Below are 14,863 nucleotides of genomic sequence, written 5' to 3' on the forward strand. Positions count from 1 at the left end.
TTCCGAGAGGTTTATTTGTAAGACGGAGAAAAAAATGGAAGAGGATTTGGCGGTTTCTGTTTGCACCAGGCTGTTGCTATGGTAACGATTCAAGTCTGTGCATGTTGTTTTGGCCAGGTTGGAGTTACATCACTCCACAATTGGAGCAAGTGAACTGTTTATTGCTTAAATTATCCAGGCAAAATCCATTAAAAGCAACAAAAAAAAAACCCTCTGTCGCTTTCATTCACAGCTCCATTCAGTAAACACTTTGCAGCAAAGTGATGGATCTGGAGTCAGGACGCTGGCACTTGTTTATGAAAAGAGCATACCGTTATTTTCATGCAAAGTTCAACTAAATATGTACGTTCAAATTCTTTGCAGTTTACAGAGTTGAGAGGTTTTTTTTTTTTTTTTGTGCAAGATTTAATTTCTTTCATTTTTAGCCTATTTGTTAGGCGAGGCTCCTGGTGACAATTGCAAACTACACTGTGTGCACAATTATTAGGCAAGTGAGTACTCTGACCCTACCATTATTTCTATGCATGTTTTCCAACCGCAAGCTAGATACACTTGAATGCTAATTGGATTTAAGCATTCTCAGGTGGTATTTATTTGCGTAATGAGGGAGGGTGTGACCTAAAGTCATTAATACCCTATATTAAGGTGTGCATAATTATTAGGCAGCTTCTTTATCTCAGGCAAAATGGGCCAAAAAAGAGATTTAACAGGCACTGAAAAGACAAAAATTGTAAAATGCCTATCAGAGGGATGCAGCACTCTTGAAATAGCTAAGCTATAGAAATGTGAGCACAGAACAATCAAACCTTTTGTTGCAAATAGTCAACAGGGTCGCAAAATACGTGTGGAGAAGAAAAGGTGCAAATTTACCGCAAAAGACTTGAGAAGGATTAAACATGAAGCTACCAGGAACCCATTATCCTCCAGCGCCACCATATTCCAGAACTGCAACCTACCTGGAGTGTCCAGAAGGACAAGGTGTTCGGTGGTCAGAGACATAGCCAAGGTAAGGAAGGCTGAAACACGACCACCACTAAACAAGACTCACAAGTTGAAATGTCAAGATTGGGCCAAGAAATATCTGAAGACAGATTTTCCAAAGGTTTTATGGACGGATTAAATGAGAGTGACTCTGGATAGACCAGATGGATGGGCCCATAGCTGGATAACTAATGGACACAGGGCACTTTGACTCAGACACCAGCAAGGTGGTGGAGGGGTAATGGCATGGGGATGAGCTAGTTTGACCATTTCAGGTTGAAGATGGACTTAACATCAACTCCCAAACCTACTGCCAGTTTCTAAAAGATACATTCTTCAAGCAGTGGTATGGGAAGAAGTCTGCATCATTCAAGAAGGCCATGATTGTTATGCAGAACAATGCACCATCACATGCACCCTAGTACTCCACTGCTTGGCGAGCCCACAAAGGCCTTAAAGATGACAAAGTAATGACATGGCCCCCTTCCTCACCTGACTTAAACCCTATTGAGTACTTGTGGCCCCTTCTTAAGCATGAGATTTACAGCGAGGGAAGACAATACACCACTCTGAATAGCATTTGGGAGGCCGTGGTTGCTCCTGCACAAAAAGTTGATCGTCAACAAATCAAAAAACTAACAGACTGGATGGAAGGCTCATGGCAGTTATTGAAAAGAAGGGTGGCTATATCGGTCACTGAATATTTTTGAAATGCTAGAAGTGTTTATTTGTTAATTCTGAGTTGTTTATTTGTTACACTGAAAATTAAAATAAACAAGTGAGATGGGAAACTTTAAGCTTTTCATTTAGTTGCCTTACATTTAGTTTATTCTGCACACTAAATGTTGCCTAATAATTCTGCACACTTGTATATTCCCCTGAGAAGGCCTGAACTCCCCTTTCCTTTGTTAAACATTCTGGTTTTAGGTTTATTAACAATTTGGATTGACTGAGCACTGTATTTGTTCAACGATAAAATTAATCATCAGGAATACAACTTGCCTAATAATTGTGCACACAGTGTAGATAGAGACGTAATTTGTGCAAGCTGTTACAAACCAGGACGGCAGGTCAGCGTACCCTATAGATCCAGAACGGTAAGGGAGAAAATGATGCTTAGTGGGGGGGCTGTTTATCATGGATCAGTTTGGTTTGGTGATCCAGATCAGCACCAAAAGCCATAGCAATGAATACCTCTGGGCTGAATTATATGTGAAATTTGGTGATTTGTTTGAAAACTGAAGGAGAAATCGCGTCCTAAAAAACATGATTCTAGTTCAAAGTGTTTTATTGTCATACGCACGGTAAGGACATGTCCGCTTGCACAATGAAATTCTTAGTTTGCTGTCCACCATGAATGCCAATTACAAATAAATGAATAGGCGGAAGTAATACAAAGTAAATGCGATATAGTGCAAAAGCAGCAAAAACACCCACTATAGTACAACATCTTGAATAATAAGTAGCAGAATAATAAAGTGGAAAGATCCTGAGTGAGGGTAGCAATTTACACCAGCGCTGTGAGCGCAAATTAATTAGAACTTGCGTCTTAAGATAAAGAAGTTCTCTTTGGTCATGGAACCTCAAACTTACTGTGCGTGTTTTGTTTTTTCAAACGATCTTCTCTCAAAACTGCAAACAAATGGACCTGGTGAGTACTTGTGAAATCGACACAAATGAAATGGTTATGGATGGTCGAACACTTATTACTGAAAATATCACCCAGAAGAGAGTTTACGACAAAGATGTGCGCGCTTGTTGGACAAACTGTAGTAGTCAGTCTTTGGGGATTGGTCTTTGGGAACAGTCAGGGAGCAGTCCGGAACGGTAAGAGGGAGAGAGAATGACACTTGGTGAGGGAAAAGTTGCGCCCTGCCACCCTGAACATAATAATAAAAAAACTGATTGAAAAAAATCATGAAATTTGACTGTTGTAAGTGATTGGGGGGGGGAGAACCCACCTGTTTTTTTTGTTTTTTTTTCTTTTTTTTTCATGGATGGATTCCAGATCCGGGCGGCACGGTGGTGTAGTGGTTAGCGCTGTCGCCTCACAGCAAGAAGGTCCGGGTTCGAGCCCCGTGGCCGGCGAGGGCCTTTCTGTGCGGAGTTTGCATGTTCTCCCCGTGTCTGCGTGGGTTTCCTCCGGGTGCTCCGGTTTCCCCCACAGTCCAAAGACATGCAGGTTAGGTTAACTGGTGACTCTAAATTGAGCGTAGGTGTGAATGTGAGTGTGAATGGTTGTCTGTGTCTATGTGTCAGCCCTGTGATGACCTGGCGACTTGTCCAGGGTGTACCCCGCCTTTCGCCCGTAGTCAGCTGGGATAGGCTCCAGCTTGCCTGCGACCCTGTAGAACAGGATAAAGCGGCTAGAGATAATGAGATGAGATGAGATTCCAGATCCAGATCAGGACCAAAAGTCATAATGTCAGTCAGCATGTGGTATTCTGCATATTAAATTTGGTGGTGATTGGTTGAAAACTGAGGGAGAAATGGTGTCTTAAACAACGTTAAGAAAAAAAAGAATAAAGTAATGGCAGCTCGGTGGTGTAGTGGTTAGCACTGTTGCCTCACAGCAAGAAGGTTCTGGGTTCAAGCCCAGTGGCTGACTGAGGCCTTTCTGTGTGGAGTTTGCATGTTCTCCCCGTGTCCGCGTGGGTTTCCTCCGGGTGCTCCAGTTTCCCCCACAGTCCAAAGACATGCAGGTTAGGTTAACTGGTGACTCTAAATTGACTGTAGGTGTGAATGTGAGTGTGAATGGTTGTCTGTGTCAGCCCTGTGATGATCTGGCGACTTGTCCAAGGTGTACCCCGCCTTTCGCCCGTAGTCAGCTGGGATAGGCTCCAGCTTGCCCGTGACCCTACATAGGATGAGTGGTTACGGATAATGCGTGGGTAATAAAGTAGAAAGATCCTGAGTGAGGGTAACAATTTGTGCCAGCACTACTAGCGCAAAATTTAATAAAATTAAGCCGTTAAAAGCGATATGTAGGCTAACCAGTTTGCAGTGTGATGGATTAGCTGCTTATTCAGTCATCTATTTAAAGAAGAACTTTGCCAGTCTAATCTCAGTGATGGAACAGCTGGCTCTGTTAGGAGACCTGTGCACATCCATAAGATGCAACAGGCATTTTTAGGAGTGCAAGGGTTTATTTATTTATTTACTTACCTCCAGTGTCTTGCAAAAGTATTCATCCCCTTGGTGTTTGACCTGTTTTGTCGGATTACAAGCTGGAATTGGAATGGATTTTTGGAGGGTTGGCACCATTTGATTTACACAACATGCCTACCATTTTCAAAAGGTGCTTCAGAAAACCCGTTTGGAGTTTGCCCAACAGCGTGTGGCAGACTCCCCAAACACATGGAAGAAGATTCTCTGGTCAAAGGAGACTAAAATTGAACTTTTTGGCCATCATGAGAAATGCCATGTGTGGCACAAACCCAACACCCTGAGAACACCATTCCTACAGTGAAGCATGGTGGTGGCAGCATCATGCTGTGGGGATATTTTTCATCTGCAGGGACAGGAAAGCTGGTCAGGATTTGAAGGAAAGATGGATGGCACTAAATACAGGGCAATTCTGGAGGAACACCTGTTTGAGTTGGCCAGGGGTTTGAGACTGGGACGAAGGTTCACATTCCAGCAGGACAATGACTCTAAACATACTGCTAAAGTTACACTGGAGTGGTTTAAAGGGAAAGATTTTAAATGTCTTGGAATGGCCTAATCAAAGCCCAGACCTCAATCCAATTGAGAATCTGTGGCATAACTTGAAGATTGCTGTACACCAACACAACCCATCTAACTTGGAGTTGGAGCAGTTTTGCCTTGAAGAATGGGCAAAAATCCTAGTGGTTAGATGTTCTAACCTAATAGAGACCTACCCCAAGAGACTTGCAGCTGTAATTGCAGCGAAAGGTGGCTCTACAAAGTCTTGACTTTTGGGTGTGAATACCTACAGGTATGTGCACTCCAGATTTGGTGTGTGTGTCCCCAAATCTTATTGTCACAATAAAACAACAGTTTGCACCTTTTAAAGTTGTAGGCATGTTGTGTAAATCAAATGGTGCCCCCCCCCCCCCCCCCCAAAAAAAAAAAACCCCCAAAAAAACCCAAAAACCTTTTTAATTCTAGCTTGTAATGTGACAAAACTGGACAAACACCAAGGGAGGTGAATACTTTTTTTTTTGCAAGATACTCTACACACCTTACTTACAAGGTGTGCCAGCATGGGGTGGAGGCGGAGGGCACATCTTTCTCTCTGCAGTTGCCTGGCTCTGTGGGGTTCCAGGACGGTTTGTCCAGCTGAAGGCTGAACACCACTGGTGTCTGGCTCTGATTTGATCTGAAACATCGTTAAAATGGCTGATCTTTCTTACCCTGTCGTTGGCGATATACAGCCATTTCTTTCATGAGTTGCACGTGAACCCTGTCGAAGGATGACTTGATTTCTGTGCTCGGATCTGCACTGAGTCAATGCAAGATTGATAAATTGACCAGTGGAAGCTGTGGCCTAATGGTTAGAGAAGCAGCTTTGGGACCAAAATGTTACTGGCTTGATCCCCTGGACCAGCAGGAATGGCTGAAGTGAGCAAGGGGCACCTAACCCCCAACTGCTCCAGGGTATGTTGTACGTCGTTCTGGATAAGAGCGTCTACTAAATTCCTGTAGTGTAATACAGGTGGGAATACACCCTAGGTGGGGTCACCACTTCTTCACCTGAATTGATGACTCATCTGCAGCTATTAGTCATCAATCCAGTTATCTAGCAGGAAGGAAACCGGTGTAGACATGTGTCAAATGTACAAAATTCTACACAGAGCTCCAGATTGAAGCGATGTGACTAGAGCACTACCTGCTATGCCACCATGTCGCCCATCTCCAGTAGAATAATTCCAGTACGGTTCTTCTTTTTGTTGACATTTGGTCCACCAAACAGCAAGTCTTGTGCCTCAACCATTGTGATCCTTTGTGCATCGACAGGTGCTAAGACCCCCCCCCAATGCTAATCCACAGGGAAGAAACATCCACACACTATGAATCACTCTGGCAATCGGTGTTGTGCGTCATTTCCAATGTGGGTTTAGTTTGTCTTCAAAAACCCCCTACAAGTATGAACTTCTCGCCACCATCTCTTTCATGTTCCCAGCAAAGGCACATTTTCTCTGCACGAAATTTAATACTCGAGCCTCAAGCTTGAATACTGAAGCGCTTGTCATGGGGGTCTCATAATGGGCATGAAACTATTCCACACACTCCTTCAAAGGCAGGTAGGCAACACTGTTCTTGATTTAGGTCAAGTGTTTGAAGTCTATAATCATGCTTTGCCTCTTCTGAATAAAGTAAACATCTTAGGCTTTTTTTTTTTTTTTTTAATTGGATAGTGTTTTGTGCAGTCTATTTAATTCTAGTCTCCATTTTGAGGGGAAAAAGCTTTGAGAAGGTAATCTACCGTGTTCTATGTTTTTATTTCGCTTATGAGAGGGGGATAATGGGTTATGAATACATAACCGATAATGTATTTTATTTGGGGGGGTGGAATCCCCAACTGATCAACAAGGCCAGACCAGCTAACACATTTTCTACCAGCCAGTTCTTTGAGAGAACTTGTTTGAGCTTCAGAAATAACCTGGCAGACATGTAGTGCCTCCATCTCCTGACTCATTTCTTTGTGTCTTGCACCGCCAAGCCTTGAGATTTCACTTCCCTTCCCTTTACACTGCCACTGTGATCCTCTGGGCAGGGATGACGGAGCTCCAGAAGCTCCAGCGCGTGGCTTTCTTGACACCGATTTGGCAGGAGGAGGGAAGTGAATGAAGTCACCCTTTATTAATGCCATCTGTTCTATGAAGCAGTCTGCTCTAGTGAGCAGCATATTTTCTGCACTCGCAGGATTTCTGTTGTTACTGTGCAGGGCGACTGATTCGAGAACCCACGCCCCTCTCTCTCTCTCTCTCTCTCTCTCTCTCTCTCTCTCTCTCTCTCTCTCTCTCTCTCAAATCTGTGTGTCTCTCTCTCTCTGCCCCCTCTGTATGTCACGTTTTTTCTCTCTCTCTCTCTCTCTCTGCCCCCTCTCTGTGTGCACGCGCGCTCTCTCTCTCTCTCTCTCTGCCCCCTCTGTCTCTGTGTGCTCGCGCTCTCTCTCTCTCTCTCTCTCTGCCCCCTCTATCTGTCTCTGTGTGCTCGCTCTCTCTCTCTGCCCCCTCTGTCTGTCTCTGTGTGCTCGCTCTCTCTCTCTGCCCCCTCTGTCTGTCTGTGTGCTCTCTCTCTCTCTCTGCCCCCTCTCTGTCTGTGTGCTCTCTCTCTCTCTCTCTCTCTCTCTCTCTCTCTCTCTCTCTCTCTCTCTGCCCCCTCTGTCTCTGTGTGCTCGCTCTCTCTCTCTCTCTGCCCCCTCTGTCTGTCTCTGTGTGCTCGCTCTCTCTCTCTCTCTGCCCCCTCTGTCTGTCTCTGTGCTCTCTCTCTCTGCCCCCTCTGTCTGTCTCTATGTGCTCTCTCTCTCTCTCTCTCTGCCCCCTCTGTCTGTCTCTGTGTGCTCTCTCTCTCTCTCTCTGCCCTGTCTGTGTCTCTCTCTCTCTGCCCTGTGTCTCTCTCTCTCTCTCTGCCGTGTGTGTGTCTCTCTCTCTCTGCCGTGTGTGTGTCTCTCTCTCTCTGCCGTGTGTGTGTCTCTCTCTCTCTGCCGTGTGTGTGTCTCTCTCTCTCTCTGCCGTGTGTGTCTCTCTCTCTCTCTCTGCCGTGTGTGTGTCTCTCTCTCTCTGCCGTGTGTGTCTCTCTCTCTCTCTCTCTCTCTCTCTCTCTCTCTCTCTGCCGTGTGTGTCTCTCTCTCTCTCTCTCTCTCTCTGCCCTGTGTGTGTGTCTCTCTCTCTCTCTGCCCCATGTGTCTCTCTCTCTCTCTCTGCCCCGTGTGTCTGTCTCTCTCTCTCTCTCTCTCTCTCTCTGCCCCGTGTGTGTCTCTCTCTCTGCCCCGTGTGTGTCTGTGCGCTTGTCTCTCTCTCTCTGCCCCGTGTGTCTCTCTCTCTCTCCGCCCCGTGTGTCTCTGTGTGTGTCTCTCTCTGCCCCGTGTGTGTCTCTGTGTGTCTCTCTGTGCCCCGTGTGTGTCTGTGTGTGTCTCTCTCTGCCCCGTGTGTCTCTCTCTCTCCGCCCCGTGTGTCTCTGTGTGTGTCTCTCTCTGCCCCGTGTGTGTCTCTGTGTGTCTCTCTCTGCCCCGTGTGTGTCTGTGTCTCTCTCTCTGCCCCGTGTGTGTCTGTGTGTGTCTCTCTCTCCGCCCCGTGTGTCTCTCTCTCCGCCCCGTGTGTCTGTGTGTCTCTCTCTGCCCCGTGTGTCTCTCTCTCTTTCTGCCCCGTGTGTCTGTGTGCGCTTGTCTGTCTCTCTCTCTGCCCCGTGTGTGTCTGTCTGTGTGTGTCTCTCTCTGCCCCGTGTGTGTCTCTCTCTCTTTCTCTCTGCCCCCCGTGTGTGTGTCTCTCTCTCTCCTCTCTCTCTCGCGTGCTCCCCCCCCCCCCCCCCCCCCCCCCCCCAAATCTCTCTGCACTAAAAATATCCAGTAGCCTGGCTCTCTGCAGATCATTTTACACTTAAGCACATGCTTTGCTTTTATTGTTGATCAATGACACCCCCCCCCCCCCCCCCCACCACACACACACACACACACACACACGCGTGCGCGCGCACACACAGAGCCAAATATACACCCGGTTGTGTAACTGTGCCCCACCTTGTAATCAGTTCAGTTTTATAGGCTATTCGTGGCTTAGAAAGCTTCACCTTGTTTAACCTGCAGTGTTTATTGATTGGGTTATTTTATTTTATTTCTGTGTTTGAAAGCAGTGCTGTGTTACAGGTGCGAGGAATAATACCGCTACTTAGGTGTGTTCTCAGAAGGCTATTGCTGTGATTTTTATTTAATTTTGTTGATTTATATCCATGTTTGCATCCCGATTTCTTCATATCCAGAACGTGAAGAATGGACTCATGTTTGGCTGCCAACTTGGTAAATGTTCTTAGGAGAATTTTATTTCTAAATATATTTTACAAATGAATGGAAAATGATAGTGATTTTAGACAGTAATAAAAACAAATTGTAGCAGTAATGGTTGATGCTAGATGCTAATTTTTATTTTTGAAAAGCTTTCATTTTTTTAAAATTAATACGATGCACTATTTAACCATTAGCTATTTATTTATCATATTTAATTTTAATTGTAAAAGAGTGGGGGTTTTTTTTCCCCAATAATTTGGCTCTGAGGGTGTACAAATTTTTCCACATTACTGTTCGTTCACTGATGATAACTCGGCTAGTTAGCTGACGTTAGTACTGTACAGCAGTTCGTTGCTAGCTAGCTAACGAACTAGACATCATCTGACCAGACTAGGAGTATTTTATGTTGCGTGGCCAAATGTATTGCTGCTTTTTTTTTATTTTATTTTTTTTAATTTACTTTTCTTTACAAGTATTGGTATAAATAAAATGACAGATTGTCAGTCGATCATTTATTACATTTGAATTATGGGTCTTTTTATTTTATTTTTTTATTTCGTTCTTGTTATAAAGGTCAACAGCTGTTGCGTCTACAATATTTTGGGTCATTCATTCATTTATTGAATGAAGTCCCACTCTTTCAGCTCTCTCTAGTACATCAGGCCTCCTTGAGGTCCCTTTTGATATTTTTATATCATCCTGTAGTTTTACCTCGTACTTCCCTAATATCTTCCTGAAAAGGAAACAAGGGAAAGTTTTGCACGCTGTGTGTGGTGTTTTTTTTTTTTTTTTTTTTTTTTAAATAAATAGCTTTGAATCCACACACCATCTCCTGTTTCCTGGCGCGCTCTCTGGTTTGTGCACTGCAGGACCTTGAATGCCCCAAACTGGCCTATTTGGATATCGACTATCCATGCTGTTTGGTGATGATGCTGGAAATGAGTTTGTCCTGACCCACAGGGCTTCGTACTTTGGCTATTTTGAACTGGCGTACAGGAACGTTCCGTTTCTCTCGTAGCAGGACCACAGCTTGGCTCAAAGCCCGGGGTTTTATTGTGTTGCAGTTTATATACATATCAAAACAACCTCAGCTTGCTGTTTGTAACGGGCCTTTTTTTTTTTTTAAATTAACTGCTAAAGATCAAGTGACTGAATTTCTGTGCTATGAGGCAAAAGTTTGTATACCCCTACTCATTCATCGGTTATTTTCTACATTGTACAACGATTCTGAAGGCATCAAAACTATTAACACCTGGACCATATATGGAATTATGTAGTAAACAAAGTGTCTGTCTTTGAATATTTTAGATTCTTCAAAGTATCCAGCGTTTCCCTTGATGCCGCTTTGCACGCTATTGGCGTCATCTTAACCAGCTTCATGAGGTGGTCACCTGGAATGCTTTTCGATGAACAGCTGTGCCTCGTCAAAAGTTGATTTAGTGGACGAGTTTCTTGTCTTAATGGGTTTGAGATCAAATGGTAAATAATAGCAATACAAACGAGATGGTCAATGACTGCGTAGCTCACTCGGGCTCCATCTAGTCCAGAAGGAACGATCTAAAGTGGGCCACCTTGCGCAATAAATGTTGCAGGCTATATACACTATATACAAGCTATATACAGAAGCGATATCCACCCTAGGAATACCGACCTATTTACCAGAAAGAATCAAAAATGGTGAGGAGTTGACCGAGAAGAAGCGATTAAGGATTAATTGGTGCATAACTTCATTAATAACTGCAGTGAAGCAAATCTGGGTAGAAGTTACAGTATATACGCCCTAGGTACCCCTACCTTCATGTGAGAGAGAAGCAAAATTGGTGAAGAATTGAAGGAGAAGAAGCGATTTGTGTGGAAACTGCTCGTTAGGGATTGATTGATTAATTACTCCATATCTTCATTATTAATGGGAATTATGCAAATTTGGGTAGAAGCCATATACACCCCAGGCAGACCAACCTTCCTGCCAAAAAGAATAAAAATCGGTGAAGAATTGAGAGAGGAGATGAAGTGATTTTCGTGAAATGTGGACGATGACGGACAATGGACAACACATGATGGCGTAAACTCCTCCCCTGTCGGCCGGATGAGCTAATAATGAAAATGCAAATAATAATAATATAGCTCTATTTTGTCCACAGCTGTCTTAATCCATATGGTCAAGAACCGCTCAACTAAGTAAAGAGAAACAATGTCCATCATTACTTTAAAACACGAAGTGACTTTTTTTTTTTTTAATTAATAAAAATAAAAACCTTGAATTTGAAGGCATGTCCAAGCTTTTGATTGGCACTGTGTCAATTATTCTGTTAGGAGGTGCTTTACATGCAGACATGGCTATCTAGTGAAAGTCTTTATCCATTTGGGATGGGTGAGTCATGAGTCAGTTAATAAGAAGTCAGAGTTGAGTCACCAGTTATAAGTGCAAATTTGCAGCCTGAAACAAACCGTAAGGCAGATTCTACCATAACAGAGGCCAGTTAAGTCCCATCTCCTTAAATTGCTGAATTGATTATTTTGATCATTCTATTAAGTTTTTCTAGTAGCATTTGGGGTCTTGGACATTCACAGTAAATTTTAGGACAGTAGTCCTGGTAACTAATTAATAAAAGCCTGACATGACAGACATGCTAAATGACAATAGAAACACATCGGTTTCTATCATCAAAATCTGACAGACAAACTAACGTCTACCATCATATTCCGACAGGCACTCTAGATGACAATAGCAACAAAACTGTTTCTTACATTATTAATCTGACAAATTTAGTAATATTAAATACCTCATCACTAGTCTGGCTAACACAACTTCAAAGCTCTGCGAGCATTTGGTCTGGCAAAGATATTAAGCCCAACCGTTTCCCAAAGCGCGTGGTTGACCCGCCTCCCTGAAATGCCTCAGTTTGCTACTGGTCGAAGCCAGAAAAGGCTGTGACGAAGCTTAAACCAATCACATCACTATTTCCTCTGACGTATGTGACGCGACGGGGCTAACTCCCGGTTGGGAGCAAGGCGAAAACGTCCTTCCTTTCAATAAATACCTCCAGGGCTGCTCTTTGCTCCGTTTTCAATGAGAACTTGCTCCATGTTCGTAATGTTTCTAGTGAATGAAGCGCTTCCGGCATAGATTCTGTAAACAATCTATGGCTTCCGGTCGCAGTTCTACTACGTCAGTGCCTTGAACACGCCTCTACCCAGGGCTGTTGGAGATGCTCAAAGTTGATTGGTTCCCGATTTTTCGGGAGCTTGGAAGAGCTTGGAAGAGCTTGCCTGGCCAGACTAAGCTTGCAACCGGCCCTCGTGTTGCGTCACGCTTAGGATGGGCGGGCCCAGGCTACCTCATCACGAGAACCAAATAATAAAATAAAATATTGAAATAGAGAATTTATTTTCAAAATTGAAATATCAACAATAATTGTCAGAACAGTGACGATAGACACGACTGCGTCACTTTCGCGGGGAAATAACACATTGAAATGGCCTGTCGGCTGAAAGGGTCGCAAGTGGCTCTGATTTATCTCAACTTACGATAGTTTTCCTCCAGAAAAATTTTAAATATGAATGCACAAAAATATTCTCAATGTTTCTATCGTCAAAAATTTCTATCGTCAGGATAGCTGACTGAAAATCTTACCTTGATTTATTTGATGAAATCTAGCCGTCAGAACTCCGAGTCTTGCCCGGAAGTAAATGTCTGCTGTCTCAAAAATCATGCGCAGTAGAATTTCCTCTTTGCGTCAGTCAAGATGTGCGTGGTGAGGGCTTGAATTTTGCTATCGTCAGGTGCATTTGACTAACAGACTGACGATAGCATTTTTTAAAAATAACTGTGGGCTTCTCTCGTGAACAAAATAGTTTTTCGCTGTTAATCTATTTCAACTCTATCTGTTGACACCCAAAAATTATAAAGCCTGCTTCCACACGATAACTAGTCTGGCTAACGCGACTTCAAAGCTCTCCGAGCTATTGGTCTGGCCAAGATATTAAGCCCAACCGTTTCCCAGAGCCCGTGGTTGACCCGCCTCCCTGAAATGCCTCAGTTTGCTACTGGTCGAAGCCAGAAAAGGCTGTGACGAAGCTTAAACCAATCACATCACTCTTTCCTCTGACGTATGTATGTGACGCGACGATAGGATTCTCGCTGAGCCTCATTGATTTGGCTACTAGCGGGGCTAACTGGTAGATTAAACTCTTACCAAAGCCGGTTGGGAGCAAGGCGAAAACGTCCTTCCTTTCAATAAATACCTCCAGGGCTGCTCTTTGCTCCGTTTTCAATGAGAACTTCCCGTTGAATGCTTTCAATACAGCATGATTCTGTAAACAATCTATGGCTTCCGGTCGCAGTTCTACTACGTCACTGCCTTGAACACGCCTCTACCCAGGGCCGTTGGAGATGCTCAAAGTTGATTGGCTCCCGATTTTTCGGGAGCTTGGAAGAGCTGTAGATAGCTTGCCTGGCCAGACTAAGCTCGCAACAGGCCCTCGTGTTGCGTCACGCTTAGGATGGGCGGGCCCAGGCTACACGATAACTACCAAAGATCCATAACGGCCGAGTCTATCGTCAGGTCATCTGACAGAAATTCACTGACGATAGCAACAGGGAGAATGAAAGTGATTTTTAAAATGGGAGTTATGTCTGTCAGATATGTCAAAGAAATAGAACTTTATTCTTTAAAAATCTTTTATTGATATACTCAGTGTATTTTTAAATGACATGCTGTTTTACAAGACCAAATACCATATTTTCAATCTTGAAAATATTACCTCACTGAAAAAAGGACAAGAAAAATTTCTTATTTTGTGGGCAAGTGATGAATGGATCCAGTTACGGTAGAATCTGCCGTAAGCTTTGCTGAAAGAGATGAGGCGCAAATCGCAAACTTTGCAGTCGGTGTCGTCACAATTCTGACACTTTTTTGCGGTTAGAGTTGAGTCATGACCTTTTTAGCCCAGGTTGAGTTGTAAGTCATCAATCAACTTTGCGGTTCCAGTTGAGTCACGAGTCTAAAGCTTTGCAGTTAGAATTGAGTTGTGATTCATAACCTTTGTAGTCCAAGTTGATTTGGGAATCATAAGCTTATGAATCCGAGTGGTCACAAATCGCACGCTTCAGAGTCGAGTCACCCGAATGATGCGTTGCAGTTAGTTTATTTGTAACCGCTGTACTCTGAATGGAGTCAAGTCTGAAGCGCTGATGTTCAATTTGGGTTAAAGCTAAAAAAAAATGCTGTGTTCACACTTATACCGGTACGAAAGTGGTATAACTGTATCGATACAAAGTATACCGGTGCAGTTTAGTGCATCTGTCCACACTAGCGAGAAATGTTTGCGGTTTTCTTTCACGGTAGTTGAAATGCGCGTACGCGAAATGTTTCCGTGGTTACCGAGTAACTTCCTTCCGAGAATATATGGCATCCGTTGTTTCGAGATCTCGAGAAAACAAAACAATTATTCCGTGATCTCAGCTGGATCACTGTATCTCCGTCGGTAGAGACGAAGCCGGGCCAGTCTTCTGCGGAGGTGCCACGGACTAATTTTGAAATGATCCCTTATTAAAAGACTTAATGCAATCTCTCCCTGTGTCAACCCCTGATCAAAATATTGCCTTATTAGGTGATCGATTATTCCAGACATTCTAATGACCAAAGTTGCGTCTATACAGAATGAGAAATGGCCCCAAAGTCAGCATATCACAAGTCTCTTGGCGCACCTGAATGAACCATTTCTCAGCTGTTTACTCGAGATCATGAAATAATTGTTTTGCTTTCTCGAGATCCTGAATTAATTATTTCGTTATCTCAGGATAACAAGGTAAATAAAAAAAAAAGGATTATATGAAGTAGAGGTCGACCGATCTATCGGCCGATTTTTGCCATTTTTTTAATGAATCGGCATCGGCCGATTTTCTTATTT

General features: G+C 43.7%; 1 protein-coding gene across 7 annotated transcripts in view; it reads left to right on the forward strand.

The window, feature by feature from the left end:
- LOC132899158 (CSC1-like protein 2) overlaps window positions 1-14,863 on the forward strand; it is a 204,383-nt gene that overhangs the window by 75,180 nt on the left and 114,340 nt on the right. The window contains exons 1-2 of one of the 7 annotated variants that reach the window (XM_060940847.1): window positions 8,706-8,812; window positions 8,926-8,962. The exons of 4 other annotated variants lie outside the window; for them this stretch is intronic. The gene's annotated coding sequence lies outside the window, so the exon portion shown is untranslated. Of the gene's footprint in view, window positions 1-8,705; window positions 8,963-10,372; window positions 10,430-14,863 lie in introns of those variants that run through there. 2 more of the 7 variants (XM_060940846.1, XM_060940848.1) reach the window with 2 other exon arrangements.

Source organism: Neoarius graeffei, chromosome 15 (genome assembly GCF_027579695.1).
Source record: "Neoarius graeffei isolate fNeoGra1 chromosome 15, fNeoGra1.pri, whole genome shotgun sequence".
Classification (NCBI taxonomy): domain Eukaryota; kingdom Metazoa; phylum Chordata; class Actinopteri; order Siluriformes; family Ariidae; genus Neoarius; species Neoarius graeffei.